The 11846-nt window shown below is 39.0% G+C and overlaps 1 pseudogene; it reads left to right on the forward strand.

Moving 5' to 3' along the window:
* The first annotated feature begins 798 nt into the window (after positions 1 to 798).
* LOC129084055 (sperm-egg fusion protein Juno-like) lies at positions 799 to 1539 on the forward strand (annotated as a pseudogene).
* The last annotated feature ends 10307 nt before the right edge of the window (positions 1540 to 11846 follow it).

Genomic DNA, 11846 nt, shown 5'->3' on the forward strand with positions numbered 1-11846 from the left:
CTAATTTTCCACCGTTTGACCTGACTCTGTTAGCATTGCCAATTATGTGATTTTGAGAATCATGAATAAGTGATATACCCATTATTTAACAGTTTTAGATATCTAAAGATTACAAAATATGCAATACTTGTAATTTTGAACATGTAATGAGAATAACTGATTGTCCTTTGGGAATTGTTTTCTGATGAGCTTCCTGTTGCCCTGAGATAGTTAAAGGCAGTTTTCCCCTCTCTCCACACTCCTTTTGACTTTATTTGTTCCTTCCTGAATCATCTAAAGACTGCTTTAATACAGCTTAAGATTTAAATCACAGGAGGAAGGGAGAGAATAGAAATATCTAGTAAGATTTGGTTGAATATCAGGCGCTACGCTAGGTAGTTTGAAATATGTTATCTAATTTCCACAACGACCTTGTGTGGTTTGTATTGTTAAATCTATTTTATAAATTGAGAAATGGGGTCTCAGAAATATTAAGTAATTTATCCAAAGTCATACAGCTAGCAAGTGGCAGAAGCAGGCTTCCCCTTCCAAATCTGTGTCTAGAGTTTCGCCACTACATCAGAATGCACAAGCAGGTCATCTGGAGAGCCTCGCCCTGACCTACACTGTCCTAATATAGCACTTCCCATGAAGGAAATGATCAGGACTGGTCTCACTCTAACATGGTCATCATGCATAGTTCTTGCTTACTCTGTCCTCGAGAGCACTCCAGGTTGGGCTGCCTGCAAGAGGTTCATCTAGGAAAACTGCTCCCAAGCCTCACAAAACCTGGAGGTGGGAGGAGCGGGGCCTGCTTTGAAATGGGCCATGGACTGGTGGTGGCAGCTCTCACTAGGGCTGTGGATAGCCACGCCCATCTGGGCTGGGGACAAGCTGCTCAATGTCTGCATGAAGGCCAGGCACCACAAACAGGCGCCCGGCCCAGAAGACCGGCTCTACGAGGAGTGCCTCCCCTGGAAAGACAATGCCTGCTGTTCGGCCAACATAAGCTAGGAAGCCCACCTGACTGTGTCCCTGCTCTATGACTTCAGCCTCGTTCACTGCGGATTGATGATGCTTGACTGTCAGAAGCACTTCATCCAGGCCGTCTGCTTCTACGAGTGCTCCCCAAACCTGGGGCCTTGGATCCAGCAGGTGGCCCCAAGGGGATAGAGAGAGCAAATTTTGGACGCACCGCGATGCTGGGAGGACTGTGAGCAGTGGTGGGCAGACTGCCACACATCCTACACTTGCAGATCCAACTGGCACAGCGGCTGGGACTGGAGTCAGGGGAACAGCCACTGTCCTGCAAGGGCCCCGGGCCATCCTGTCCCCCATTACTTCCCCACGCCGGCTGACTTGTGTGAGAAGATTTGGAACAACTCCTTCAAGGCCAGCCCTGAGCAAAGGAGCAGCAGGCGGTGCCTGCAGAAGTGGTTCGAGCCTTCTCAGGGCAACCGCAACGTGGCCATAGCCCCCCTCTTCGCTAGCCCTGCCCCACCCTGGGAACTCTCCTGTACTCTCATGGCCTTCTCTCTGCTCCTGCTATTTCTTTCCTGAAAGCCCCTTCTTCTGCCCACACTCATGCGCTCCCCCAGCTATGGGCCGGGCCTGGCCGTGGCAGCCTCCTTCTTTGGTCCCTTCCTGAAGCAGAGCAGACAGGCTGGGGCACTGGTGGGCCATGGAGGCTGCAGGAGTGGGCACCTGAGCCTTGAACCTTTAGTTCTAGAGCCTCTCCACTGCTCCGCTCTGCCTTTCCCTGCCTGGAAGGAGCCAGGGGTCCTGCCTTTAAGGCTGGTAGTGGGCCTCCGAGGTGGCACTCCAGGCCCTTCTCTCATCCAGCGAACACCCACCCTTCCATGGCCAAGCTGCTGGTGACAGACCTGGGCTTCCCTCCCATGATGGTGCCTCCACTACAACAGCGGTTGAGCTCTCCTCTCTGTGTGACCTACTCGGTCCCAACTCTGTGGTCAGGGTGTTAAGGTGCACAAAGAGGGGGTAGTGTGCCTGCTGCACTTAAGTCTCAGAGTTGGTTGCTACTTACCCCATAATGATTTACTTCTGTAATGCACCCAGGCCCCCTCATTATTACCTTACACTTCTTGGGTGGGAGCACTTTCAACACACCCCTCCCCCTCCTTTTTTTTTCAGTAAGTGATACACTGTACAAAAGACCTAAAACCAGGGTGAGGATAGAGCCACCAGATCATCAGCTCTATTTTGGGCACCAAGATTGAAGCAGCTGCCTCAATTGCTTTCTGCTTTCCCTCCGGACAGCCCGAAATTTGGGAAGTCTGAGCTCTAATCCAGCTCTCCCACTTTCTGTAAGACTTTTAGCAAGTCCTCTAAGCTTCCTCTAAGACTCTTTTGGCTTTCCTCTCTGCTGAGAGGAGTGAGGTAGTTGAACGAGATGATCTTAACTTACAACTAGGAAAAGGAAAGAGCCAGTGCCATTGTTTGTTGGGATACAGTATGTGCTTCTCAGGCAGCAGCTTGTCCTGAAGAGTAAGACAAAAGAGTCAGAGCCAAACTAGAGAAGGTGCCCTGTGGCGGCCTTGATGTCTTCTTGTAAGTGGACTGGCAGGTGACTGCCCACTCAGAACCTTCCGGAGCCTGAAGCCCAGTAGCTTCCCAGCAGAGATGATCCCTTCCCCTCAACTTTTTTTTTTGTTTGTTTGGACTAAGAAAGGCTCCTAATGTTTCTGCACCAGAGTTAGTTGGCTTTTCTAATAATAACCTGTTCTTGCCAGACACCAGCAAGCCCTGCTCATCATTTGAGCTCCACCTCCATTGCTGCCACACTCACGTTGAACATGCTCCTTCCCTGAGCAAACCCTGTTAGAGAGAGGGCCCTCAAGTTCTAAAACCAACAAAAGGACAGCCTTTCCTAGTGAGGGGCTCAGAGTCCAGAGCAGGGGACAGGCAGCGGTCGTTTTCTGGAAGTCTGCAAGAGTGAGGGCAGGGCGTCCAGGAAGGCCTCACAGAAGGAGCGAGGCATAAGCCCCACTGAAGAAGGGTCCCTTCATTGAGAACAGAAAGAAAATGCTAGACGTGAACTTTGGGAAACAGGGTCTCTAATGCCTCTTAGTCAATAAATTGTGTGTACTTGGTAATAAAGATAAGAGTTTTAAAAAAAAAGGAAGAAAGAAAAAGAAAACTGCTTCCAGAAAAAAAGAAGGCATATGGGAAATAATCATGTATAAAATCCTCTGACTGAGGTCTACAATTAAATGGGAATTGCAGCTGCACCTCTTAACTAAGGTTGGAACCCAGAAGAATTCAGTATCTTGCCACACATTTGATTTCCAGGTTCAACTTGATCTATAGGCACAGTAAGCAAACATTATCTAATTTAATCTTTCTGAAAGACATGGAAGTACTATGATTTTCTGCATTTTTAGAATTATCTCAAGAAACCAACGTTTAAAATAATTACCAGTGTGGTGATTGCTGGGAACGGGGAGGAGGTATAAGGGGAGTAAATGGTAGTGGAAAACAAATACAATAAAGAATAAATAAAATAAATAAATAAAATAATTAAGTGCCTTTTCCAAGGCCATGCAGCTAAACTTCTGTACTATAACATCAAAATCTTTCTGTTAAAGTTTAGTCCTTTTCCTGGAGTCCTGAAACATTTCTTCTTTTGCTCGGTTCATTTCAATCATTCCTATTGGTCCTCCGCCACAATTTGCTATATGGTGGCAAACATCCTTATCAACTCCACTTACTTAAATTCTATCCCCGCTCTTAGAGCTCCTCTCAGTCTGCTCAATCATTCCACAGAATGTTTCCTCTAGTAGTACTGTCTAATTAAAGATCTCTTCAACTTCTCTCCATAAACATTTTCAATGCACTTGAAATCAAAATAGGTATTATACTTCACTTTTTTACTATAATGTGACATTTTGATTCATAGTCATCCTCATACTAATATCTACACAAAATGACAGTTATGTTTTTATATATTAATGTAGTAAGTCTCTTTAATATTTGAACACTTCAGCCACTTTGAAATTTTTTAGGTCACTGCTTCTAGAAGCCAATACTTGCGTCTGATAAGGCAAACCCCCATTAGGAGGCCCCCTAATAAATATGCCAAAAAGAAAACTAGAACACATTTATCTGATAGGTGGAGTCCAAATGACTTTGATCTATTTATTAAACAATCATTTATTTGGCACCTATTATGTTTAATATTTTGTACTAAGTGTTCATATGATGCAAAGTGTAACATTAATTAAACACCACTTAACTTATTTGGTTTGGTTCCTTTCTAAGTTGAGTGTGACTACAGGTCTGTCAGGTAACCACTCGGTACCTCAGTTTCTTCTTTTATAAACAGGGGATTAGATGATGTCAAAAATCCCCTTCAGTTGTGTAGGTCCATGATTCAAAGTGGTTGTGTCACTCCTTAAACTGGTAAGTCATCTCTTCTAACTTTCCAAATTAGATATGGTTTAATCTTCGTAGATATATAACTTAAAGAAAACTTCTTTTAAAATGATGTGTGAGTGACAAGAACTACCTTGGATGTACTGTGGATTTATCTTAGAAGTATACTGATTTAAGTATAAGTGAATCATAAACATAAGGATTATATTTCTCCTCAAGTAAACATGACTAAAGTATCAGATGATATTTTCTTGGCAAAATGCATCTAGGATTTTTATTAAACCCATGACATTTGAAAATCAGATGAAATACTGAGAACAGAATATTCACACAAGATCTATACCTATGAAATGAAGTAAATTGAGGCAATTTGTTGGGTATTACTGACTAAGGAGCTCTGTTGCCTTTATTCACCTGATACTAAAGTCAAAATAAATTAGAAACTTAATAGTCTATTTAAAGGCCCAAGCCACAAAGATCCATATCCACTGTATGGACTTCTTTGCCCAATAGTTAAACAAATCCCCCTCTACCACTTGCCTCTCTGTTGACCATTTTTTTCAGATTGCCTGAACTGGACACTGGCTCCTTCCATAAGTTCTCCCTGTCCTCTTAAGTGTAGAAGCTCTTTCTCTCAAATACCACATATTTTAGGGTTTAAAACCAACTTTCAGCTCATGACTTCCTCATCTTCACATAAAAACAAACAAATAAACACATATATATTCCCTTGAAGTTCTTGGCAATTGACTATACATTTTTCTTATTTTCTGGTATTATGTTGTATTATCCTCCTGGTCACTTCCCTTGATTCAATTTAATCTTCGGCATCTGTTGAAATCATTAATGCCTGATATTTGGAATAATGTCATCATCTCCTGGACAACTCATCCAAACATGAACATAATAATCTTTGAACTTCAATTCTTCACTTGTTACCCTTTTCATGGACCCACCAGATATGCCGCACTTCTGAAATTAGAAAATCCTTCTCTTTACTCTGAAACCCCAGTTTTCTATCTTTCCCACAAATCTCTTAAACTTCTTTAGACTCCAATTCACAGGTCTTTCTACCTTCTCCCCAATTAGCCACTGCTTCCTTCTTTCTCTTCCATATCTAGGATCCACTGCTTTAAAACTTCTTTCTTGACGCTATCCTTGCAGACACTTAAAATCTGATTGAAATCAACTAGGTTGAGAATGCTGTTTAGTAAACCACACAACTGAGCACTAAACCAGTAACTGAGTTCTCTCTTCACTTCCCTAACTGCTAATAAGAAAAAAAGCAATTGAATCATATGGCAATATTAACCGTTTCCTTCTTAAAGTCATTTCTTTCTTACACCTCAACTCCAAATCAATTTTCTCAACAGAGAAATCCATCATGGAGGCAGTGCCTAAAATTTTAGAGAAGAAAATAAGAAGAAATCATATAAGAACACTATGTGATCTTTTTATACTTTATATTCATAGAGTGAAGTCTATCTACAGAGAGTTGAGGAGTAGCATTTATTATTACCCATCAATTTCCTCAGAAGGTAAAAGGAAAGACTCTTGTTCTCCTTTTTAAACTTAGGACACAGCACATTAGGAGTTCAAACAATATTCACTGAACAAATGAATAAATGACTAGGTAATAAACAGGGAATTTCTGACAAATACATGTGTAGTTTCAAACCTCCAGATAATTGCTTCAGTTGAATGCCTGTTATATATGAAGACCTGGCTTTTGTTTCAGAAAACTATCTCAAACCATTTTCATGTGCTTTTGGTTTTAATATAACTCAAAATATACTCTGCGCAGTATATTTCTCCATAGATTTTAAACGCAAAATTCTTTCAGGGTAAATATAATCCTAATGTTTATGATTCATTTACACTTAAATCATTAAAACATCACTTGGCTATCTAATTTTACTATTCCCTAACTGGATACTTGTTTGTATATTTAAGACAAATTGTTATTTGTTCTTAATTTATTTAGGTACTTGTCTCAATTATATACTTTTTGTCTTGTATGCAATAAACCATAATAAAATTTAAAGACACTGTGATTTAGGGATATTTTAGTCTTCATGTTTATGGATAAAGCTTTTGTATAAAAGAAGTGAAACTAGAAATTAGAAACTTAAAAAAATGTTACTTTAAATAAAGGCTTATTTAGCAATTATTGTATAACCCCTAGAGGTCATTCTTAATACAGAGAAATCCTTAGATCAGTTTAGCAGTTTTCACTATTCCTGCTTATTTCAAAATAAATCAATTGTCAATCTCATGAAAAAAATGAGTCTAGTATTGTAAATAGAAAATCAAGTTTGGATGCTAAAAATTGTAAAGACTTTAAGATTCTTTAAAATTTTTTAAATCTTAAGATTTAAGATTTTAAAAATTTAAGATTTTTAAAATTCTCCATCTCTAGATGGAGAACTAGAGAAAGGAACTTAAGTTTCCTGGAATTTAGTCTCTCTTGTCTTCGTAAAGTACTTTCCCATGTCACTTTTACCTTCTCTTTCCTTTCTCCTTCTCACTCACTCTGCCCTGACTATGCTGGCTTTGACAATTCAAACACATTTCTTTCTCAGAACCTATTCCTATTCCATTCTATCTCCTGGAGTCACATGGCCCATTCCAATTATGTCTCTATTCCAAAAGTCACCTTTTAATAGGCCTTTCATAATCACTCTAGACACAGTAGTCATTTCTTCCCACTCAGTCATTCTCTTCTTACCCTGATGTATTCTTATCATAATACTTATTGTTGTAATAATATCACTACCTAGATTTATAAAATATACTTATTAATTTAGCTATCTATGTCAAATTCCACCCCCCCCCCAAGGTAGGGACTTTGATTTCTTTACTACCATACCTCCCAATATTTGTTGAATCAATGAATGAATCCTTAGTATTAGTATTTAGTTCAGTGTTAGTATTAGTTTTTCGTTGTTTTTGTTTTTGTTTTGGTTTGGTTTTCCATTTCCCTTTACTCAGTTCTGTAATATGCTAAGGTGAAAACACAACATTTGCAAAAATTAATAATGAAAAAAAGGAAGGATAATGTTCTCAATAGTACAAAGTTTATTCTGGTTCAAAGGTGGAACTAAAGTTTATCAATTCTGCTTCATACATGGTTTAAAATTATTTAAAGACTTGGGATAGACTAAGCAAATGAAATTCTTTGTTGTTGTTTTGATAAAAGTGGGAGGAATGGTCAATATTTGTACTCCTGGGTGTGTAGATAATGGGATGTTCTAATCTGGATGTACACTAAATATAAATAAAAACTGACTTCTTGTTAATTACATTAAGCAATATGAATTGTATTTCACCAAACAGTATTTTCATATTTTGGAGTACAAACATATATTATTTACTACTAAATTGATACTATCTAATTTTTCCAAATACTATGAGGGTAATTGAAGCTAGGGATGGGATGTGGAAGATATAGAGGTTATTTTAACCATTAAAAAAAGTATCCAATTCTTTTTTTAATTTATTGATTTTGAGAGAGAGAGAGAGAGAGAGAGGAAGGGAGAGACAAAGAGAAACACTTATTTTTTTAAATTCAATTTATTTATTTTTTCAAATACATTTGTCTCTGCCTCCCCCCATACCACTTTCCCCTGGCCCCCGCTCCCTCCCTCAATCTTTCCCCACTTTGGCTTTGTCCATGAGTCCTTGAGAAACATTGATTTTTTTGTTCCACTTATTTATGCACTCATTGGTTGATTCTTATATGTGCCCTGATAGGGGATCAAACCACAACTTTGGCATATGGGGACAACAGTGTAACCAACTGAGCTGCCCAGCCAGGCCTCCAATCCTTATTATCCAATTTTTATTAACATCTAAATAAAGTGACAGAATGACAATACCCATCACTCCTGGACATATATTAGGTTCCATAAGTTTTGTGTACTAAGTGCTTTGTGTATATTTCCCATTTCATTCTCTCATCAAAAATAAATAAATAAATAAATAAACTACTAGAAAGTTTAACTAACTTGCTCAAGATTACCCTGACTTTTTCTGAGGGAGATTGCCTTCCATACCATTCTGCAATAATGAGCAATTTATCCAGTGTGAGTACTCTGTTAGGCATCAATACTCTATATCAGCGCACAAAGCATGGCACTAATGCCCTCAGACAATATGGTCCAATTGCTCAACTCTTCAAAAATGTGTTAAAGCACTTAGCACACAAAATCCATTTTGTTTTTAAATGAAAGATGCACATTTTTTAATATATATAATTAAATTTGGAAAACTTAAAAACTATATTTATGACCAGGAAAGAGATTAACTGTTGTGATGACCAGAAAGATAAACCAGTTTTAAAGCTAACTCTCCTTCCTTCACATAGCCAAGACAGAGCAGGAGGCCCAAGGAGTGGGTCAGGCACTGCTGAGCCAGCTCCATGAAGGGCTTCAAACTCATGCTCAGGCCACAGTCCATGTTCTCACTGGGACTGTGGTGGTTTCTGCAAAGATTTATAAGCCACTCAGAGTGACTATCATGCACATGTCACATAGGCACCAAGGTTTGGAATTTGTTATTTTGAATATATAGATCGCCATGTGTAGCCTATGCCTTGACTCAAAGTGGCCTTTGTTTCCAGTGATATGTCCCTGACTTCCAGCTTAAGAGATAATGGTCAGGGTTCTCAGCAGAAAATAAAGAGCTTAGACGTATTTTTTCTCCTTATCTCCTATTTCTTGAATAATTCCTGTAATCTGAACCTCAAAGATCAGACTGCAGTATCTCCCATGCTAGCTTGTTATGATAACTAAGGTTGCAATGGAAACATCCAGTCCAAGACTTTGCCTGATAACTGACATTAAACCAATAGTTGAACTCCTTATCCCCTCTTTGACTGGTATAAAGACAAGCAGTTGAGTTGTATGGCCATACTAACCAAGAGATAAGTGGCCAGAGGTCCCTTTAAATAACAGCAAGACCAGTTCTGCCAAAACTATAAAAATGACTCACACAAAAAAAGACACTGATGTCAAGTCTATAGAATTCTATATATCATTAGCCTCTGTGAACTGTGGTTTTTGGCTGACACAGAGAGACCCAGATAATCCCCAAAAAGAGGCTGAGAACTTACCTTATACTATTTCTCTCTTACAACCATCCTTTGTTTAGAAGTCATGCACTTTGTATTTAATTAAGAGATAACTGGTAATACTGCTTTTAATTTCAGAATATCCATATGGAAGAAGAATCCAGTCCATGCGGCACAGAAAAGCATGAGATCAAATGTTAAGACCAATATCTGCCCTGACTGGTGTGGCTCAGTTGGTTGGGTGTCATCCTGCAAACCAAAAGGTCACCAGTTCAATTCCTGGTCAGGGCTTGTGTCTGGATTGGGGGCCAGGTTTATGGTTGGGGGTGTGCAAGAGGTAACTGATTGATGTTTCCCTCCCTCTCCTTCTCCTTCCCTTCCCCTCTCTCTAAAAATAAATAAATACAATCTTTTTTTTCAAAAAAAGGCCAATTTCTTATTGTCAGGCAGTACTCAGAAGAGACCTTCATTTGTAATCCACCATTTTTTTTTCCTGCTTGTGTGGATATAGTCACATTTCAGAGAATCTAAGAATCACAAAGTGGCTTAAATTATCAGGTCCAAAGCGCTATTCTTTTTGGCACATATTTCTTCAGAAAAACATTGCTACGTGTGTGGTTCCATAGAAAACTAAGCTTCATTTTTTTCTCAATGTTGGGTCAGTTAATTTAGTACAATGCCACACATACCCAGGCAGAAGTCTCTGTTTTCAAGGATCATTTAAACTCTTCCTTACTAGCAAAGGGTGATTGAAATTAGAACTTTGAAAATAGACCTTTGCTGGTTATAGTTTCATAATTCACCCTTTGTCCTTCACTGTTTAATTGACATATCATAATTTCCCACAATATAATAAAATTAGTATCAAGGGAGTTATTGGCCTATGAAAACTATATCATTACACAAGTATTCCTATTTTAGCAATCTAGGGATTTCACAATTTCAGTCTGAAAATATTTCCATTAATGAGTAACCATTATAAAAATATCCTGTCTCTTTAGTTGTTTTAGAGCTCATTTAGTATTTTCCAGATCTTTCAACTCAGACCTATGTTAGGTATGTAGTTAACACACCTGAACTCTAAATAATTATATTATCTGTATAATAATACTGCTGATCTGCATACAGGACCTGAATAACTGTATGCAAATTGTATATACTGACTGACTATATTTCCAGATTAAGCGGGCTGCCACTATCTTTCCCCACAAAAATAGCAATTTCTTACATCTGAGGTTATTTAAGATTGTCCCTTCTCCTTTCTTCTGCAGCTAGATGTCCTTTTCCCTGACGTTGCCTTTTAGAGTTAAGAACAAAGAAAATTTCATTATTGTGAAGACAAAGAATGTAAACCAATGTTCTATCATGTAATGCTCTAAGGTAAAAAGGAAGCTGAAAATTACATATAAACTGTGTCTCTGCCTTTAATATCTGACTCTCTCAACACTGCAGAATTACTCTAATATGGCAATGCCAGGCACTGAAGAGGCAGGCAGACTTTCTGGCCCTCCTCCAATCAATGCGGCAGCTCCTTTTTTGTCTATGGAGTCCATTCCAAGTCAGATGAATGGTAACCACTGGAATGTCTTTTTCAAATCTGAGCAGGCAAAGAAATGATTTCTTTCTCTCTTTCTGCATTTTTAGTTCTCAATATTAGTTTTATTTCTTAATGTTCCCAAAATAATATACCTCAAAATGTACATATGAAGCATACAGCATTAGAAACACACACTGGGCCCTGACTGGGTGGCTCAGATGGCTGGGGCATCGTCCCATTTACCAAAAGGCTGCGGTTTTGATTCCCGGTGGGGGTGCATACAGGAGACAACCAATTGATGTTTCTCTCTCTCTTTCTCTCCATTCCTCTCTATCTCTGCATTCCTCTCTCCCTAAAAATATCAATAAACGTATCCTTCGGTGAGGATTTTTAAAAGGGGGGGAGGGGAGAAGACCTGAACAGCCACTTGTCCCAAAAAGACACATTGTTCAGATGGCCAGCAGTTATATGAAATGATGCTCATCTTTGTTAGCTATTAGGGAAATGCAAATCAAAACTACAATAAGATACCTCCTCGCACCTATTAGAATGGGTATTATCAATAAGACAAGTGAGAACAACTGTCAGAGAGGTTGTAGAGGAAGAGGAACCTTCATTCACTGCTGGTGGAAATGTAAACAGTACACTACTATGGAAAACACTATCAATGTTCCTCAAAAAATTAGGAATAGAGTTATCATATGACCCAACAACCCCTCTTCCGGGTGTCTACCCAAAAAATTTGAAGACATCTATTCACAAAGATGTATGCATCCCTATGTTCACTGCAGCATTATTCATGGTGGCCAAGACATAGAAACAACTGAAGTGTCCTTTGATAAGTGACTGTATAAAGATGCGATACAT

This window comes from Pteronotus mesoamericanus, unplaced genomic scaffold (genome assembly GCF_021234165.1).
Source record: "Pteronotus mesoamericanus isolate MK-2021 breed Mesoamerican mustached bat unplaced genomic scaffold, CSHL_Meso_final scaffold_174, whole genome shotgun sequence".
Lineage (NCBI taxonomy): Eukaryota > Metazoa > Chordata > Mammalia > Chiroptera > Mormoopidae > Pteronotus > Pteronotus mesoamericanus.